The sequence below is a fragment of the Lissotriton helveticus genome, chromosome 5_1, assembly GCF_964261635.1.
Source record: "Lissotriton helveticus chromosome 5_1, aLisHel1.1, whole genome shotgun sequence".
In the NCBI taxonomy this organism is placed as follows: Eukaryota; Metazoa; Chordata; class Amphibia; order Caudata; family Salamandridae; genus Lissotriton; species Lissotriton helveticus.
In genome coordinates this window covers 1,353,553,163-1,353,570,540 of record NC_136065.1, presented here as the reverse complement: position 1 = coordinate 1,353,570,540, position 17,378 = coordinate 1,353,553,163, and positions in this window count along the sequence as shown.

Genomic DNA, 17,378 nt, shown 5'->3' with positions numbered 1-17,378 from the left:
GGTCTGGGGGATCATCACGCACTGTCAGGTGGACAGGGGACGGGAGATCTGCGCCAGACAGACAGTCACGCAACAGATGTGTCATTTGTTAGCCTCAGGGGGATTGTGTGCGAGTCCCCAGAAGTCCTGGAGTGCCAGGCAATTGTTCCACCAAAGGTTTTAGACCGGAGGTTGGAAGGCCAGGTTCAGGATCAGCCTGACCTGAAGGGTAGGACGACTGTAACCAGTATCCTGACCGGTTCTTCTTCCAGAGGAACTTCTCCAGGTGGGAGAGAGCAGACCTCTGGAAGGGGGTGCAGAGGGTGGGAGAGCCCACCTCTGACCCCGGTGCAACCTGAGTGGATAAGCCCTGGGTTGGAATGGCGTTCTAGGTGTACCCCTCGCCGGAGGAGGAGGAACCCTAGGAGAAGAGGTAGGGGGAGGAGAGCCTTCCCAGAGACTCCTGGTCCGCCTGAGGTTGTAGACCCTAGGCTGGAGTACCAGTGGCAGTCTAGTCCTGTCTGGCAGACAGGAAGAGTGGAGAATGGCTCCTATGGGCCAGGGGTTACTACCCCCCGCTCTGCAAATAGGCAAGGACCAGTGGAACCTGGGTGGCCCAGGGCCTGGTCCTGGCCGCGGACAACTTGGGAGTACCAGTGGGGTAGCCCAGTTGGTCCAGACAGTGTGTTGAGAAGGAATCCCATGGGTTCACCGTGGCGTAGAACAGGAGGGTGTCCCTGCAGTTGCGGGCCCGCGTCCGTGTTCTATCGCCCCAAGCAGGGAAGTCCATCACGGTGGTGATTGTTCTACCCTGCATTTTGGCTGGATGGGGGTTGTGTTGGACTTTGGCCCTTAGGGCAGGTTCACCCCTAGACTTTTTGCCTTTAAATGGTGACCTGGTGATGGTGATTTTTGGATTCTGCCCACTTTCACTGTGTCCCAGTGGAAAGTGCGTGCGCACTCTGAGTGCATGTGCTGAGCTAGGCCTGCCCGCCCATAGGAATGCATGGGGAATGTATGTGTCCCTGGTAGTTCCTGATGCGTGGGGTGTACAGGCTTGAGTCTGGTATGTGTGAACTCGTGAGAATGAATGCTGCGCAACGGTATGTGCGGCTTGTATGTGTCTAGTGGGGAAGTATCATTCCTAGACATGGCTGTACATGTGCAGTGAGGGTGCTGGAGTGTGATTGGCTGGAGCTGGCTGGCATGCCAGGCTCCAGGAAGTCTGGATGGGTCTGCCCGGTGGTGAGTGTGAGATTAGCATGAGTGATGTGTGGGAGGAGTGTACCTGTGTCCTGGATGGGCTGGGTTTTTCCCACACAATGCTGGCTCCGCCCCCCTGTGGTGTGTCTAATGACCCAAGCCCTGCCAGTGAATAGAGAGGGTGGTTGAGGTAAACAGAGTACTCAAGAACCAGCTGCGACTGGTTCTGCCCCCACCCTGCACCTTCAGACAAAGGAATGTACTGTATAAAAATGGGGCTGTGTCCCCACAGAAGTTGTTCTCTTCCAGGATCCTGAGGGGGCTGCTGCTGCTGTCGCTGGGCCAGAGGACCGCCACTTGGGGTGTCTCCCTGCCTGGAGACCCAGTGTGCTGGCTCTGGGCCCAGCCTTGCCCCCCTGCCTGCCTACCAGGACTTTGCTGGATCCTGTCCTGATTTATAGCGCTAGGAGCGCTTGGCTTTTCCCTCCTAGCGCTAAGAGCGCTTTATTTGGCTTGTAGCGCTTGGGAGCACTGTATCTCTCTGCCGGTGCCCACCCGGCATTGGGCCGCTGAATTTCCGCCCTCGAGGGATTCCCCGGCGTGGGGATCCCCCTGTTTTGCCTATTTTCGGCACGGGAGCCCACTCCGCTTATTATGCCGATTTTTGGTATCCCCGGCGAGTGCCCACCTCGCCAGGGACCTGGTGCCGTTTTTGCGCCCCCCGATCGAGTGCCCACCTCGATCTACCTGTTTGCGGGGAAAGCCGGTGCCCACCCGGTGTTTGGTGCTGTGTCCACCGCCGGGCCGCCGCGCTGCCTGCGACGACCCGGAAGTGGTTGTCAGGCCGGCCAATCAGAGCGCGGCCCGACAGAAGTCCCGCCCCCGGAGCCGCGACCCGGAAGTCAGGCAGGCCGGGGGCAGGACAGAGAGGCAGGCGGAAGCTGCTGCCTGCCGGGGCTCCCATGTGAAGGGAGAGCCCCGGGGAGAAGAAGAGCCCCGCCAAGAAGGACCCCAAGGCCTGCAGAGTCCCCCGAGGATAGCCCGGTGAGTGTAAAAGGGCTGGGGGACTCCCGCGGGGTATTTTGCTGTCTCGAGTCCGGGAGGGACTCCAAGCAAGGCGGCATTTGTTGTTGGGGCCACGAGGCTCTGGGGCCATTGCTGATTGAGAGCCCAGAGAGGCTCAGACCTGCTGCATCTGTTTTACGGGCCCGAGAGGCTCCAACATCCCGGGGCATATTAATTTAGAGCCCTGAGAGGCTCACAGGCACATTGTGCTCAGAGCCCCGAGAGGCTCCCGGCCGCAATCTTGTTTTAGAGCCATGAGAGGCTCAAGGCGCCCCAGTGCTGAGGAGCCCAGAGAGGCTCTTGAGGGCATTTTTGTGTTTAAAGCCCTGAGGGGCTCGAGGTGCCAGATTGTTTAGAGCCACGAGAGGCTCTGGAGGGCCACATTTATTTCTTAGGGCCGGAGAGAGGCTCCAGGCGCCAAAGTTGTTTTGAAGAGCCCAGAGAGGCTCTTGAGCCCCCCATTGTTGTTTAAGAGCCCAGAGAGGCTCAGGGGCCATTTGTTTATTCAGAGCCCAGCGAGGCTCCAAGGGGACAGTCATTCTGCAGAGCCTGTGAGGCTCCCCCATCGTGTTGGCCGCACCATTGTGCTACCCAGTTGCCCAGCACTTTGTGGGCAACTGCTCCGTTTAGGCCCCCCTGACATTGGACACAGGGCGTCCTAGCCCCAACAAGGCCAGTTGGCCTAGGGACAGTCACAGGTGGTGACTTACGTGAGTTTGGCGCAATTGTTCATTTTACACCTCTGAATGTATTGTTGATGCATCATGTGTTTTCCTCCCTTACACCTCTGAATGAATGTTATGCATTGCATCATGTGTTATGTGCTTACACCCCTACAGGTATTGTAATACTTAGGTGGTTGTTTTCTCCCTAGTACAGGTGGTGCTAGTGAGGTCCTGGTTACCAGTAGTTACTGGTTGTGTGCTCTATTTTTATATTTTGTGCTACAGTGATTCATATTCTAAGTGCTATTTCTGAAAGTGTTACTTCTGATTCCTGACAGTGGTCCAGGTGGCCCTGTCTTGTACATATCCCCTGTAAATTCTACCCGTGCCTCTGGCACATTGTAAAGTGTGTGTTTTATCTAATGTGTTTTGGTGTAATACAAAGGCTATTTTTATATAACCTTGTGTGGAATTTCCTTTGTGGTGGGTCCTGGGTGTTGTTGCTGGGGTGCGTGCGCAAATACTTAACTTACATCGCCTCCAAGTTTAGCCTTGCTGCTCGCGCCACGTTACCTAGAGGGTGAGCAGGGATTATCTTGGCGTGTAACTCCCTTGCCCTGACTTGGGGGTGGTGGTCTCTGACTGACTTTGGCGAAAGCCCTGGCCAGCCAGGGATCCCATTTCCAACACACACCATTGTGAAACAATGTCCTGGCCACATACAAACAGGCAAACAGAGGGCCCAAATAACACCCACCCCGTATAACACACCCACCACCAATTCAAAATAAGCCACACCCACAAATTGACAAATAAAAGGTCCACACATACAACCCATCATCCTTTGCAACATACCTATTTGCAAAAAGAAGACACTGCCAGCACATCAACAACTGCACCCATTAACCCTCACACATACACCCTATCTCATCTACACCCACAACACCCTCTTCACAATCAGACCCACACACCCCCATCCATACACACCATCACCCCCTCAATCACACACACCCCACACCATGACCACATCAAAGAATCCAAAGTTCACTAACCCGGAGATGGAGGTCCTTACAGATGAAGTCATCAGAGTGGAGCCACAGCTGTTTGGCGCTTTTGTCAGACAGACCAGCATAGCCCAGAAAACAAGCCTGTGGGAGAGGATCACAGACCGGGTCAATGCTGTTGCACCCATCAGGCGCACCAGGCAGGAATGTCAGGCCAGGTGGTATGATCTGCGGAGGATGGTCAAGAAGAAGATAGACCAGGACTACGCCTCTGTACACCACACTGGAGGTGGTGGTCCCCACAGACCTCCACACTTCCAGGCCTGGGAGGAGAAAGTCATGGCCCTGCTATCACCGGTGGGAGTACATGGAATACAAGGAGCCGTTGAGCCTGGTGAGTATACAAACAACTCATGTAATATGGGGGGACTCACACCAGTGCCCAACGGTATGGGGGTGGGGTGGATATGAGTCCCAGCAGTGCCCAATGGTATGGGGGTGGGGTAGATATGAGTCCCAGCAGTGCCCAACGGTATGGGGGTTGGGTGGATATGAGTCCCAGCAGTGCCCAACGGTATGGGGGTGGGGTGGATATGAGTCCCAGCAGTGCCCAACGGTATGGAGGTAGGGTGGATATGAGTCCCAGCAGTGCCCAACAGTATAGTGGTGGTTGTAAGGGGGAGGGTGATAGTGTGGAAGGTGTAGGGTAGGAGGCTGCCCTCATCCCATATGTTCTAGGTACACACCCAAGCACCATGCACAATGCACAGGGAGTGTGAAATTACGCACATAATAGCAGACAATGGGCCCTGGTGTAGGCAGCACAAGGCCCACCTGTGACCAGTGCTAACACAAACACCAGGACAAGGTCAGACATCCTGTGCAGGAACCCACAACCACGATCATGTCAGCATACTACATGGGGGCACAGCCAAACCACGAAGGATGGACGTTTGCAAATCACACTCAAAGAACTAGCATGGCCTGTCACACACACCCCTTACAGAAAGTTATCCCCTGGGTACAGGCAATGGAGTGCAACACTGTCACAATTGTCATGTAACAACAAAACAATCACTGATATAATTACGCATACAAAATTTACATGCACAGTGCTGATTCTCAAGTCCATTGTGCCTCTCACACAATGCACTTGACCCATCTCATGAACGTTGTGGATGCACTAAACTTGCACCATGGACATGGGTATTGACAAGGAGATGCGTCCTGGAGAAGTGCCACGTTCTAAAGCCATGAGCTAGAAGTGGGTGTACAGGTCCAGGGGCGTTGCCATCGTTTGGCCATCATGGAACAGCAATACATATCAAACGTAGCTGAATTGATTTGGAACTATTCGGCTCTGTCTCTTACAGTAACATGGCATCCCCCTAGTACTCGTGCTGGTTTGCACTACTGATGGCTGGACTGGCGCTAATGCCCTAAGGGCTCCCCTAATCTCAGCAAGGACTGACCCTGCCGTGTCTGCCGGGGCGCTCCCCCCTCTAATCCCCTGTTCTGCCAACGGTGCCGGGGGGGGGCGGCCCTACCACTTGGGGCGGGGGGGTTATGGGACCGACTGGACTCGCATCCCCAGCTACTGGTACCTGCGCTCTATCCTTCTTTCTACTAGCCCCCCCCTCACCTTGCGTTGTACCTTAGGCTTCTTTACCAAAGGGGGGAAGGCTGCTCTGGGTGCTACTCCCTCCCTGCATGGCCGGTCCCCCAAACCCCCTGGCACTGGTTCCTCCTGGGTCACCGTCTCCTCATCACTACTCTCGTCACTGTTATTGTCCAGCTTTGCCAGCACCAACTTAAGGAGCTGGGCAATCACAGGGTCCTTGTCTTTTCTCTTATGGCTCACTTTCTTAGCTGGCATGATAGCTCTGTCCTCCCGCTCTTCTAGCACTGTAATTCACTGCCCTGGCACCTATCGCGTAACTGATCGGCTTATCAAGCTTTGTTTCTATCCCTTGGCACTAAAATGACCGAAAATAACCTCTCTCAACAACCCCGTGCTATATACGCCCTATGCGCCTCTGCCTGTTCCCTTCCGGCGTGTCCCGCGCTAATCAAACTCTGAATTGTCCGAGCGCTGCTGCCCCGCAATGATGCTGCTCCACACCCACAGCCTGCGCCCGGCCCCTCCCAGACTCGCCACTTAACTCGGCAAGGAATCAGCGCGCCCGGGGGCCCGCCACTATTCGCCAAGGATCCAACAGATACCCTACCAACAGTACCCTGTCCGCTCCCCACGGCTGCCCACTGGCCCCCCAGCACACACAACTCCTCACCTTGCAAGTAGGATGGTCACACCACGCTTCTCACCGCCGCCTCCTTTGTTCGTGGACTCAGCTGTTCCGGCTCGTCGCTAGCTCGCACTCCACCACTCACAGGGACAGGGACAAGTTAAAGTTCAATCACACTTTCTAGGGATGGGGTCTTGGCCGCACCACGAGCAAGCACAGCCGTTCCGGAGTAGGAGGGGGACAAAGAGACCGGGGCTACAGTGACCGGAACCTAAATAGGCCACGGTTTCCGCCCCCTCGCCCATGGAAGTGCGTTATCAGTCCCGGAAGCAATTGGCCGAGCCGGGGGCCTCCAGGGCCCCCAGGGGCCCCCGCCCGCACACCTGATTACATATGAAGGTGCGTGTGCCGGGGGCCGGGCCCTGTGGGCGCAATCCTCTAGCGTTGTGCTTGTAAAACCCTGTGCATGCTTGACGCTGGCATAAGGATTGACACTGTATTGTGAATATAGCATCAAACAGAGCACTGCTGTATCTGTGTCGTGCCGGCAACACAAGCCACAGCAATGGCTGTGTCAGTCAATCTCAAGAAAATGGAACATGGCTAATACTCCTGAGCACCTGTTAATTGGATCCCACCACATACACATACACAAGTGAACAATGCCAACAATATAAAGCAGGTTGAACTGTGATGCTGACAATGGAGAACCAACAAATATGTGTCATGATAGTGCATTAACAGTGTCTGTCTCTCACACCCACAGGGCAACGTGTGGAAACCAACCCAAACCAGGGGGGAGAAGGATCCCAGTCCCAGGCTCAGCAAGACCCTGACCCCACCGACAGTGATGCCTCACAACACACCGTGGATGACCCCAACCAACCTGGCCACTCTGGATCCCAAACCCCTGCAGCAACTGGATCAGATACATCTGTGCCAACCACCAGACCCATTCCCACCACATCCCAGCAGACAGGTCAGAGCCCTGCCCATGACCCACCAGAGAGCCAGCCTGAAAATGAGGGACACCCTTCAGCGGGCACCCAGGAGATGGCAGACAACATTCACCCTGCCAACACTCGGGGGTCCAGTCGATCCGATGTGCCCACAAGTGCAGGCCGTGCTCATGTGGGTCAGGGTGTTGGCAGTGGTGCAAGGCGGAGGCGAGATTCTGGCCAGGAAGCTGCAGGCACCGGTATGGCTCAACTGAGTACCATCCTGGAGGCATACCGGCGGGACACCAGGGAGGTCAGCCAGGTAGTGGAGGCCCTCAATGATTTGAAACAACAGCAGGCTGAGCAACATGCCAGGCAAGTACGATATCATGGACGGGTGGAGGCAACACTGGCTGAGCTCTTGACGGTGCATCGGTACATGAGCCAATCTCTCCATCAGATGTCTGCCAACATGCAGCACCCTCCCTGTGTCACCAGGCCACAAACCTCAAGGCAAAGTTCTACTCCAGCCACAGGGAGGGAGGAGGAGGAGGAACTGTCTGACGGAGCGTCCCATGCATCGTCAAGGCCTGCATGTGAGGGTCCCCTAAGGAAGGTGGGTCGTCCACGGCGAAGACGTTGAGAGGCAATGGGCCATGCACAACTCCCAGGACACCTGCCTGGCATATTGCCCTTGGATGCAACAGCATCACCTATTTGACTCTCCCACATGGACTTGCTGGTCACAGTCTGCCCAATGATGCCACGCACTGTGGCCTTGCCTCTGTTGACTGAAACTGTAAGGCATCTCATCTCCAGCTGTGAACTTTGGATTCCCCCATTTTTATACAGCACCGACTCACGTTTCCTGCACAAGATCACCAAATAAATCCGTGAAACATCATACGCATTGGTGTAGTAATCTTGTACCCAGAGTCTGAAACATATGTGCGTGGAAATGTATGAGATGCTAGACAAATTAACAAACGGCAGCCATCCACTTGGATCTGAGTCCAGTTGAGGACACACATAGCTAATATCTTTCAAATAACAAGATACATGGATGGCAGTACACACCTGTGATGGTTACTAAATGCTGTAGGGGGTTTGGCTTGAAATACTGCAATTACAGACAGGCACAGGAGAGTCACTTGTAGGTGTATAGATCAGGCTTAAAATGTAGGTGTCCACGTAGGGAGTACCAACATCTGTGTCCTGATGTATGAGAACTATCATCACCATGCAGCTGTACTGTGGATGTGATGAATGGTGCACAGGCCAAGGATGGCAGGACAAACTGTGGGCAATGGCCTGTTGCACTCTCTATAAGCTCACCTGTTCACGTGACAGCCCCCTATGCAGCTACAACAACCAAACCCATGTGACGGGTGCTACGCATCCAGAAAGCCTTGCCACGTCTGAGAAATCTCTTCACCAGACCGGCCACATCACACCACACCCTAGAGACATTGTTTTTGCGTGTGTTCCCGGTGGCTATTTGACTGTCTGTGACGGGCATGTTGAAGTGGTGTGCTGAGGTTGCGTACTGCAATGTTACTGTAAGGAAGGCGAGGTGTGCTGCTGTGGTGTTGACAAGGTAACACAGTACTATATTGTGCAGATGGAAGGTGTGTGTGTGCTGTACGAGGCACCTTGCCTGGTTGTACGTAGACACACTGTCATATGGGGCAACATAGTCTTGCCAGTATGTGTTGCACACAGGCAGAGAAGCTGTGATTGTTGAGTTTGAGGTATCGTGATACCAGGTGGATGAATGTCAGTTGTTCTCTGTGTGTAGGCTGGCAGGAGCATGCTCTACAAATGGATGGAAGGAGGAGTATCCTGTAGGCGTGTGGTATCTAGGATCTGGCCACTCGGTGCTGCATTGTGGCTGTGGATGTGTCTGGGTGACTCTGGCTCACTGCAAGCAAAATGGCAGATTAATCACCAAATATCACGGTCACAGGATCAGGCCCCTTAGGGCCAAGTGGGGCACAGGACACACAGCGTCAGCAGGTGTAGTCTGCACGTAGTGGGTAGCAAGGTAAACAGCACTTACACAGCCATCTACCTCATGCACAATATTGAACTTTTGTCTTTACCAACCCAATGCATGTTGTCACTGTAGACGTATCCACATATGAACTCTTAATTAACATTAGTGCAAATTAAATAAATGCACATTGCAAACACATGTGCATTGACAGCAAGGAGGCACATTGTTAAGTGGAAACCACACGTCATACACCACATGATGAAGTTCCTTGGGAGGCCATGTAGCATTATCCTATGTACATGGCCATTGGCATTGCCCTGAACACAATAACAGTCATGCAATAATGTCACCTGTAATGCTGCATGAAGATTCTCCACACGACTGACAGGGAATGTCCGTACCTTTGATCATCAGAGTGGTGCGATGCTGAAAGGGTTCCACCTCCAAATAGCCCCTTGGTCTGAGTACAAATTACAGACCCAAAAGGGTGATCAGGCGAGGGAAGGAGAGGATGGGAACTGCAGGGAGGGAGATCTGAAACAGAGGCAAACAAGCATTAGGATAGCATTTTTATGTCACTGATTCAACAAATACCTCATTAGATACACTGTACCAGTCACGCCTGTGAAGTGTAACCACTGTACCCTATTTGAGATCACACATAATGCTATGACATAAGATCAGATGCATGTACACAGACACATAAAATATAGTCCAGTCTGTCACCTATTAGAATCTAGTGTAACGCTCACAAGTCTGCTACTATGCAATGAGATCCATGTTGACAAAAACTAAGTCACAGTGTATGATGATGTGTCCCAAAACAAGACATCAATTTGTATGGCAGTGATACTTACACAAAGTCAAATATGTGTATTTGGCCCTGTGTATCCGTAAGGGCCATGAAGGCAAACTTGACATCACCCACAACAGCTGTAAGCATCTCATATGATGAGTAAGATAATGACCTAAATCCAATGAAGCCCCTCAGGAGCCAGTCTGTTGTTCTTGCAAATGAGCCTCACTGTGCTAAACATGACAAGCAGGTGGACATTAAGTCAACAGCAAGTAATGAGGAGCTAGGCCACAGAAAGAACCCTACCGTCACCATGAGATGCTGCACGGGACTAGAGAATCATGTGATTAACCTCACTCCACGGGTGCTACGGAATTATTTACATGTGAATCAGCCCACCATTCTAAAGTCATCAGACCAACATACCTGGCATCATGGGAATGGAAAGTGAACTTCAACTCACTGTGAAAGCAAGCGTAGCAGTATTCTCAACCTGCACTGAGGTAACGACATGACAGTGACATGACATACTGGCACAAGGGACAATGCATACATGCATACAGACTCACACGACAGTTGTCTTAACATGAGGGACATACACCGGCCCACACCTACACAACATGGTTTTTTGGAAACCAAAGTGTACTGGCCCACAGGGTTGAGGGGATGATCCAGACACATCCTGCTGCACACAGTGAGGCTGCAATCCCCCACAGAGTCCGTGGTTGTGATCTCCCACACAATGTCCAAACAAGGTATATGCAATGTTTCAGTGTCAATGTTTACACACATTGATGCATTCCCTGAGTCAAAACTCAACGACATATGACTGTCAGATAGGGTGACTATCCTGTCATGGGAGTGGGGCTACATAGAATTGGAAACCTGATGTTGTTGCATGTACGCATGGTCCAACAACTTGCGCATGAACATGTACCACACAATTGAAAACATACCAACGGAAAAAAGCCTCATATGAGTCCTTACCCAAAGTGACATTTCCACATGTCCGTGCATGGTCCGTTGATCTGGCTGACGTTGCTATCATCATGAGCAATAGCAGGCTGACCAACAAGACACCAACGGACAACAGGCAGGGCGACCTGGGAATGAGAGGCACACAAGTGGTCAAGTACATAATAATTTCATTCAGACATGGTCATGTAGAAAAGACTAAGGTTGTACTACACTTGTACATTCCAAGTTCACACATGGCACGTCTGTGTGTGGCATTACATCAGCACCTGTGTGACACTGCACAACAAACATCAAAGTGACATTGCATACAGTCAGCTGGACAAACAGCCTGCTACCCATTCAACTCTATGGTACATGCGTGAACAATATGCACCTAGGACTCACCATTATGAAAAGAAGTTGCGGATGAGGTGACTCCGGATATCATCTTCAACCTCCTTGTCACTGGCATCCTGGTCAAGTCCTTCATCCTCCACAGGCGGATGTTCCAGCTCATCAGGATCTAGGATGAGTGGCACGGCCTCTTCCACTGCCATGTGGTGTAGCATGCAGCACACGGTGAAGATGTCACACACCTTGAGTGGGGTGTATGGGAGGGCTCCGCCTGTCTTGTCGAGGCACCTGAACCGGCTCTTCAGGAGTCCAAATGTTCGCTCTATCACCCGCCTGGTCTGCCCATGAGCATTGTTGTACCGCTGGTCTGCAGCCGTTCTGGGGTTGCGTAGCGGAGTCATGAGCCACGGCATGTTTGGATATCCTGCGTCTCCTGCAAATTGACATCATTGAAATGAGTGTGTATTATGATGCAGTTAAGGAAATAATGACATACAGACATACATGAGTAACAGACTTTACCCACCAACAAGACATGCCCGATGGTTGCGCAGCTGCAGCATCATTTGTGGTACCCTGCTACACCTCATGATGAATGCATCGTGGCACGATCCTGGAAAACGTGCACAAACATGGGAGATCAGCATGTTGGCAAGACACACCACCAGGGCATTTATCGAGTGGTAATGATTCCTGTTGCCGAACACTTGCTCCTGAGCCTGTGGTGGCACCAGAGAAATATGTGTTCCATCAATAGCACCAATTACATGTGGCATGCGTCCCAGGCCATAGAATTTCCCCTTGACAGCTGTCAACTCTGCAGGAGTAGGAAATGTTATGAATTCATCTATGTGCAGCAACATGGCTGCCAATACATCACGTAAAACCCTGCTGCACATTGTTTGGGACATCCCCCCCACATCACCTATGGTAAATTGAAACGTACCTGTGGCAAAGAAATGTAGTGCTGCCATCACCTTAACCTTGGGTGTCAGCGCAGTTGGATACCTGTGTCGTGGTTGGAGATGTTCCAGCCTGTCCGTCAGGTCCTGAATCAACTTTCTTGTGAAGCGGTAACACCGTATGCAATCACGTTCCCTCTTGGCTTCCAAGTCTGGCAACGGCCTTGCCAGAGGGGATGCCCTGCACAACATATAAAGGAAGAAAAGGGTACAACTTTCAGACAAAGACAATTACAATGGACATGTGTTATATTCCAAGACTTGTTAAGTTGTATACTGTCACTTTAAGTAAGATAGCTCTGCTCAGCTGCCTTTGACTTTATGATGTCATCTGCATCTTAGCCAGGGTGGAATGTTATGATTCAATCTTTGGAAACTGCAAATCCTGGAAATGCTGGCAGATGATAAGCTGTGTAGATTTTATCAAATAAACTTCTTCTATTTCATCTAAAATGATTCCTGGATTACTACATATTTTTGGCGACGAGGATCTACACAGCTGAACCCACGCACCTTTATTCAACCCTTCAAGGAATTTTAATTCTCTTCAAGACATCTGCCATCTATTTTTCTTCAACTCTTCAAAGAGACTCCAGTTCAAAGAATCCAATTCAAATTTCAATCTCAACATTCATCATCTTTTCCCTTCAAGATGAATTCCCAACCACCTCTCAACTCCAGATAAGTGACTCTTTATTTATATTCTTCAATACCTCTGCTTTATATAAATCCCACAGCATTTTGCTTCTTGACATTTCACCTTTTGATATAGCGCTTTTGAGGCGATATAAAGCACTTTTGAAGCAAAGTTTTAAGTGGCAAGGGCGAGGTTTAACACTTCTGAAGTGAAGAGCGTGTCAAGAGCTAGAGCGAGACTGTTTTCATGTGTGTCTGTAGCGCACATGAATTTAAACGCGCATTTAATTTCAAACAAAGAACCAGCGAGTGAATTTCTTCCATACGGAGGAGCCAGCACGCTTATTTTATTTTCTAAAGAGCGAGGCAGCTTATGAGCGAACATTAAAAAACACAAGCAGTGTCCTCGTACGTTTCAAAAATTTCTTTCGAAAGAAAACACACGCGTGTGAACAGACACTCAGCAGCACGAGCCACATTCTCATTACCTTTCTGTTGACATTGGGAACTGTGCCCGCTTGTGAACAGACGCTCAGCAGCACGAGTCATACTCTCGTTACCTTCTTGTTGACATTTCAAACTATGCAAAAACGCATGCGCTAACCTGTATTCTCACCTAACACAAGCTGACGCGAGAGCAAAACAGCGCGAGCAATTCTCAACATCGCCTAGCAACCTCATGTGACCTTTGTTGACACGAACCGGCGCGGGAGGAAAACAGCGCAAGCAACTTCCAATCAACATCGCCTAGCAACCTCAGTTTTCTTTCTCTCGTCACGATGTTATTTTGAACGTTCCATTTTGTTTTGACAATCACTTGTTGGAATACAATTCAATTATTGCAAAATACATTCTTTTTCTAAACACTGGGTTCTATGTTCCATTCCCACGACCAAAAGAAGGCATTATGACATCGTTTTTGTTTCTTTTTCATTTTATCTCTTCAACAAAGGTTGTGATTTCATCATTTCTTCACTGAAAACTCTTTGATTTATCAAATTCTACATCAATTACATTGGGAACTCTTGGATTATCAAACTCTGCATCAATTCATAAAAACGTCTCCAAGTACAAGAGAACATTTGAAAAGTGTTCTATATTATACCAAAGAGTAAATTTTCCATTGAGAGTACATTATTTTCGTGATTAACACCAATTTTCATTTTACAGGTTTCTTTTTTTTTCCACTCAATATTTACACATTTTACTTTCAATATGTCTGCGTTACAATCTATTAATGCTCCTCCTGCCTTTCTTGATACACCAGGAGATCCTCCAGTAAAATGGGATATTTGGTTTGATGCCTTTGAAACATATTTAGGTGCTATAGGTGCTTCAAGATATCGTCCTGAAAGAAAAAAATGTCTTTTATTACACTCGCTTGGTTTTGAAGGTAGATCCATTTTCAAACACTTACCTGATCCCCCTGCAGATTATGAAATTATTGATGAATATCAAACTACTATCACTAAGCTTAAACTGAGATTTGATAAGAAACCTAATTTGATTGTACTTAGACACAAGTGTTTTATGAGGAAGCAATCTGAATGTGAAGATGTTGATTCTTATTTTTCCACTCTTAGGAAATTAGCTTCTGTCTGTCTTTTTGAAAACTTTACTGAACAATTAATTCGTGATCAATTTGTTAGTCATTGTAAAGACAAACAGACCAGACAAAAGTTACCTACAATGGATAACCCTACTCTTGATGAAACTATCAAAGTAGCAAAAAGTATTGAGACTTCTCATATTTCTCTTAAGGAGTTAGAAGACAAACCAGTAGACAGTATCAACTTTGTCAGAAGTTCCAAAAAGAGTAAGAGTAAGTCTTTTAAATCTCCTAACAATTTTTCTTCAAAATTCAAAGACACCTCATCTCCGAGGGTTAAAGATGGTGTGCCTTTTCCAAACAATATGTGTTTACGATGTGGAGGTTCTTTTCACACCAAAGGTTCGAAATGTCCTGCGATCAACTCTATGTGCAATTATTGTAAAAAAATGGGACATTATGCTACTGTTTGTTTGAAGAAGAAATTTCAAAAGAAAACCATAGCTTGTGTTGTGGAATCAGATAATGACTCAGATACAGAAACTATCTCTGTTGTTACTGACCAGAAAGTAACTGATGACACGTCAATACCTCTCACTGGTGATCCATCTACCTGTATAGATCCCATAGTTGAGATACTTGTTGGGAATAAGAAGCTTAATCTGTTAGTAGATTCAGGTGCAAGGATCACCATAATTACTAAGGAGTTATTTAGTGAAACATGGGGTGAGAGAGCACTTCTTCCTCCTGACAGGAAACCTATTTCCTATCAAAAACGCAAAATTCCTCTTTTAGGATTTTTCAAAGATTATTTAGAATTCAAAGGAAGGAGAATCAGGGGAAAGGTTTATGTAGCTGTTGAAGGACTTAACATTTTAGGATGGTTTCATCAGGGTCTTTTTGGGATGCAGCTTAGACCAGGGATGAAAGAACAAGTTTTACTTGTTTCTTGTGAAGAAGAAAACACAAGGTGGGTCAATGAATTTCCCTCTGTATTTGGGGATCATCTTGGGAAGATCGCAGGTTTCAAACACAAGATAATTGTTAAGGAAGGTGCGACTCCCATCAAACACAAACTCAGGAGTGTACCTTTTAGCATTAAGGAAGACCTTAACAAGGAAATCACCATGCTTTGCGAAAAAGGAATCATAGAACCAACAGAATCTTCATTATGGTTATCTCCCCTGGTTGTCGCACGAAAAAGAGATGGAAAACTCAGAGTTTGTGTGGACCTTAGGTCCCTAAACAAGGAAATCTGGGTGGATTCCCATCCCCTACCCAAGATTACTGATCTTTTTGCCAGTATCAAAGGTGCTAACATATTTTCAAAACTAGATCTGGCTAGTGCCTACCATCAAATAGAACTTCACCCTGAATCACGATCTCTAACTGCTTTTGTATCACCACTTGGTACCTTCCGTTACAAAAGGATGCCTTTTGGATTAGCCTCAGCAGCCTCTGTTTTTCAGAGAGTGATGCAAAATCTATTGAGAGATGTTAAAGGTGTTCTTGTGTTTCAAGATGATGTTTTAATCTATGCCAAAAATGATGAAGCTCATGATAACATTATTAGAGAAGTTCTGGAAATCTTTAAGAAAAGTGGTGTTGTCTTAAAAACAGAGAAATGTACGTTTGGTTGCACGGAGATTGAGTACCTTGGTCATTTACTTTCAGTTGAAGGGGTCAAGCCAAAACAGGGTCTAATTGATGCCATTATGAAAGCACCTGTACCTAAGGACAGGACTGGAGTTAAGTCTTTACTTGGTTTGTTGGAATACTATTCGAGATTCGTACCTGATTATGCATCTATAGTAAGACCAATTAGCAATTTGCTCAAATTGTCCACAAAGTTTTCATGGACAAGTGACTGTGATCATGCTTTTATGGAAGTAAAAAGTATCCTAAAAAAAGGTGATGCACTTACTCCATTTCAACCAGACTTACCGTGTTACATAACAGTTGATGCGAGCAAAGAAGGATTGGGAGCCATTCTCACTCAACGTTCTGGTGAGAGGGAGTGTACAGTTGCTTTTGCCTCCAGGGTCCTTAGGAGTGCTGAGATTCAATACTCTGTTATAGAGAAGGAGTTATTAGCCTGTTTGTGGGCTATCGACAAATATCGACCTTATGTCTGGGGTAGACGTTTTAATTTGATCACTGACCACAAACCTTTGGTGTCTATTTTGTCTGCTGGTCCCAGTAAGTGTTGTACACCCAGGATCACTAGAATGGTAACCAAGCTACTTCAATATCAATTTGACATCACACACATTCCTGGTGGCAAAAACACACGTGCAGATTTTTTGTCACGTTATCCTCAGAATGACGCGATGAGTGAAGGTACAAATTTCCATGATTTAAATGATGAGGATGAAGAAGATTGTTTTGTAGCATCAATAGATGTGCCTGTACTTGCTGTAGGGTCTGAAGAAGTTTGGAGAGAGTCCTTGTTAAAGGACAGGGCCTTGCAAGAAGTGTTCAAATTTGTCACAAATGGGTGGCCCAAGGAGAAATCTTTGGATTCTGTGTTGCAACCGTATTGGAAGGTTGAATCTGAGATTTCAATTGAAGATGGTTTAATGATGAGATGTGACAAACTAATACCGCCTCATAGTCTCAGACCTACCATCACGAAAGAGGCTCATGAGGGACATTTAGGAATTTCTCTTACTATACGTCGAGTGCGACAAGATTTTTGGTGGCCAAGCATGGACAATGAGATTCGTACTTTTGTTGAGAACTGTCCAGTATGTTCTATGTCTGAAAAATCACTCAAAGTTGTAGTGCCTCCTTTGTCTCCCATTGAGTGTCCCACCAATCCTTGGGTAAAAATAGGAATTGACATTATGGGCCCCTATGATATCTTACCTAATGGCATGAGGTTCATTATTGTCCTGATGGATTATACTTCGAAATGGCCTGAAATTAAAGTTGTGAAGGAGGTTAGTGCCTCTACTGTTATCAAATTTCTTAAGGAAACATTTTTAAGAGAAGGTTTTCCTGAATCTATCATTTCAGATAATGGGAC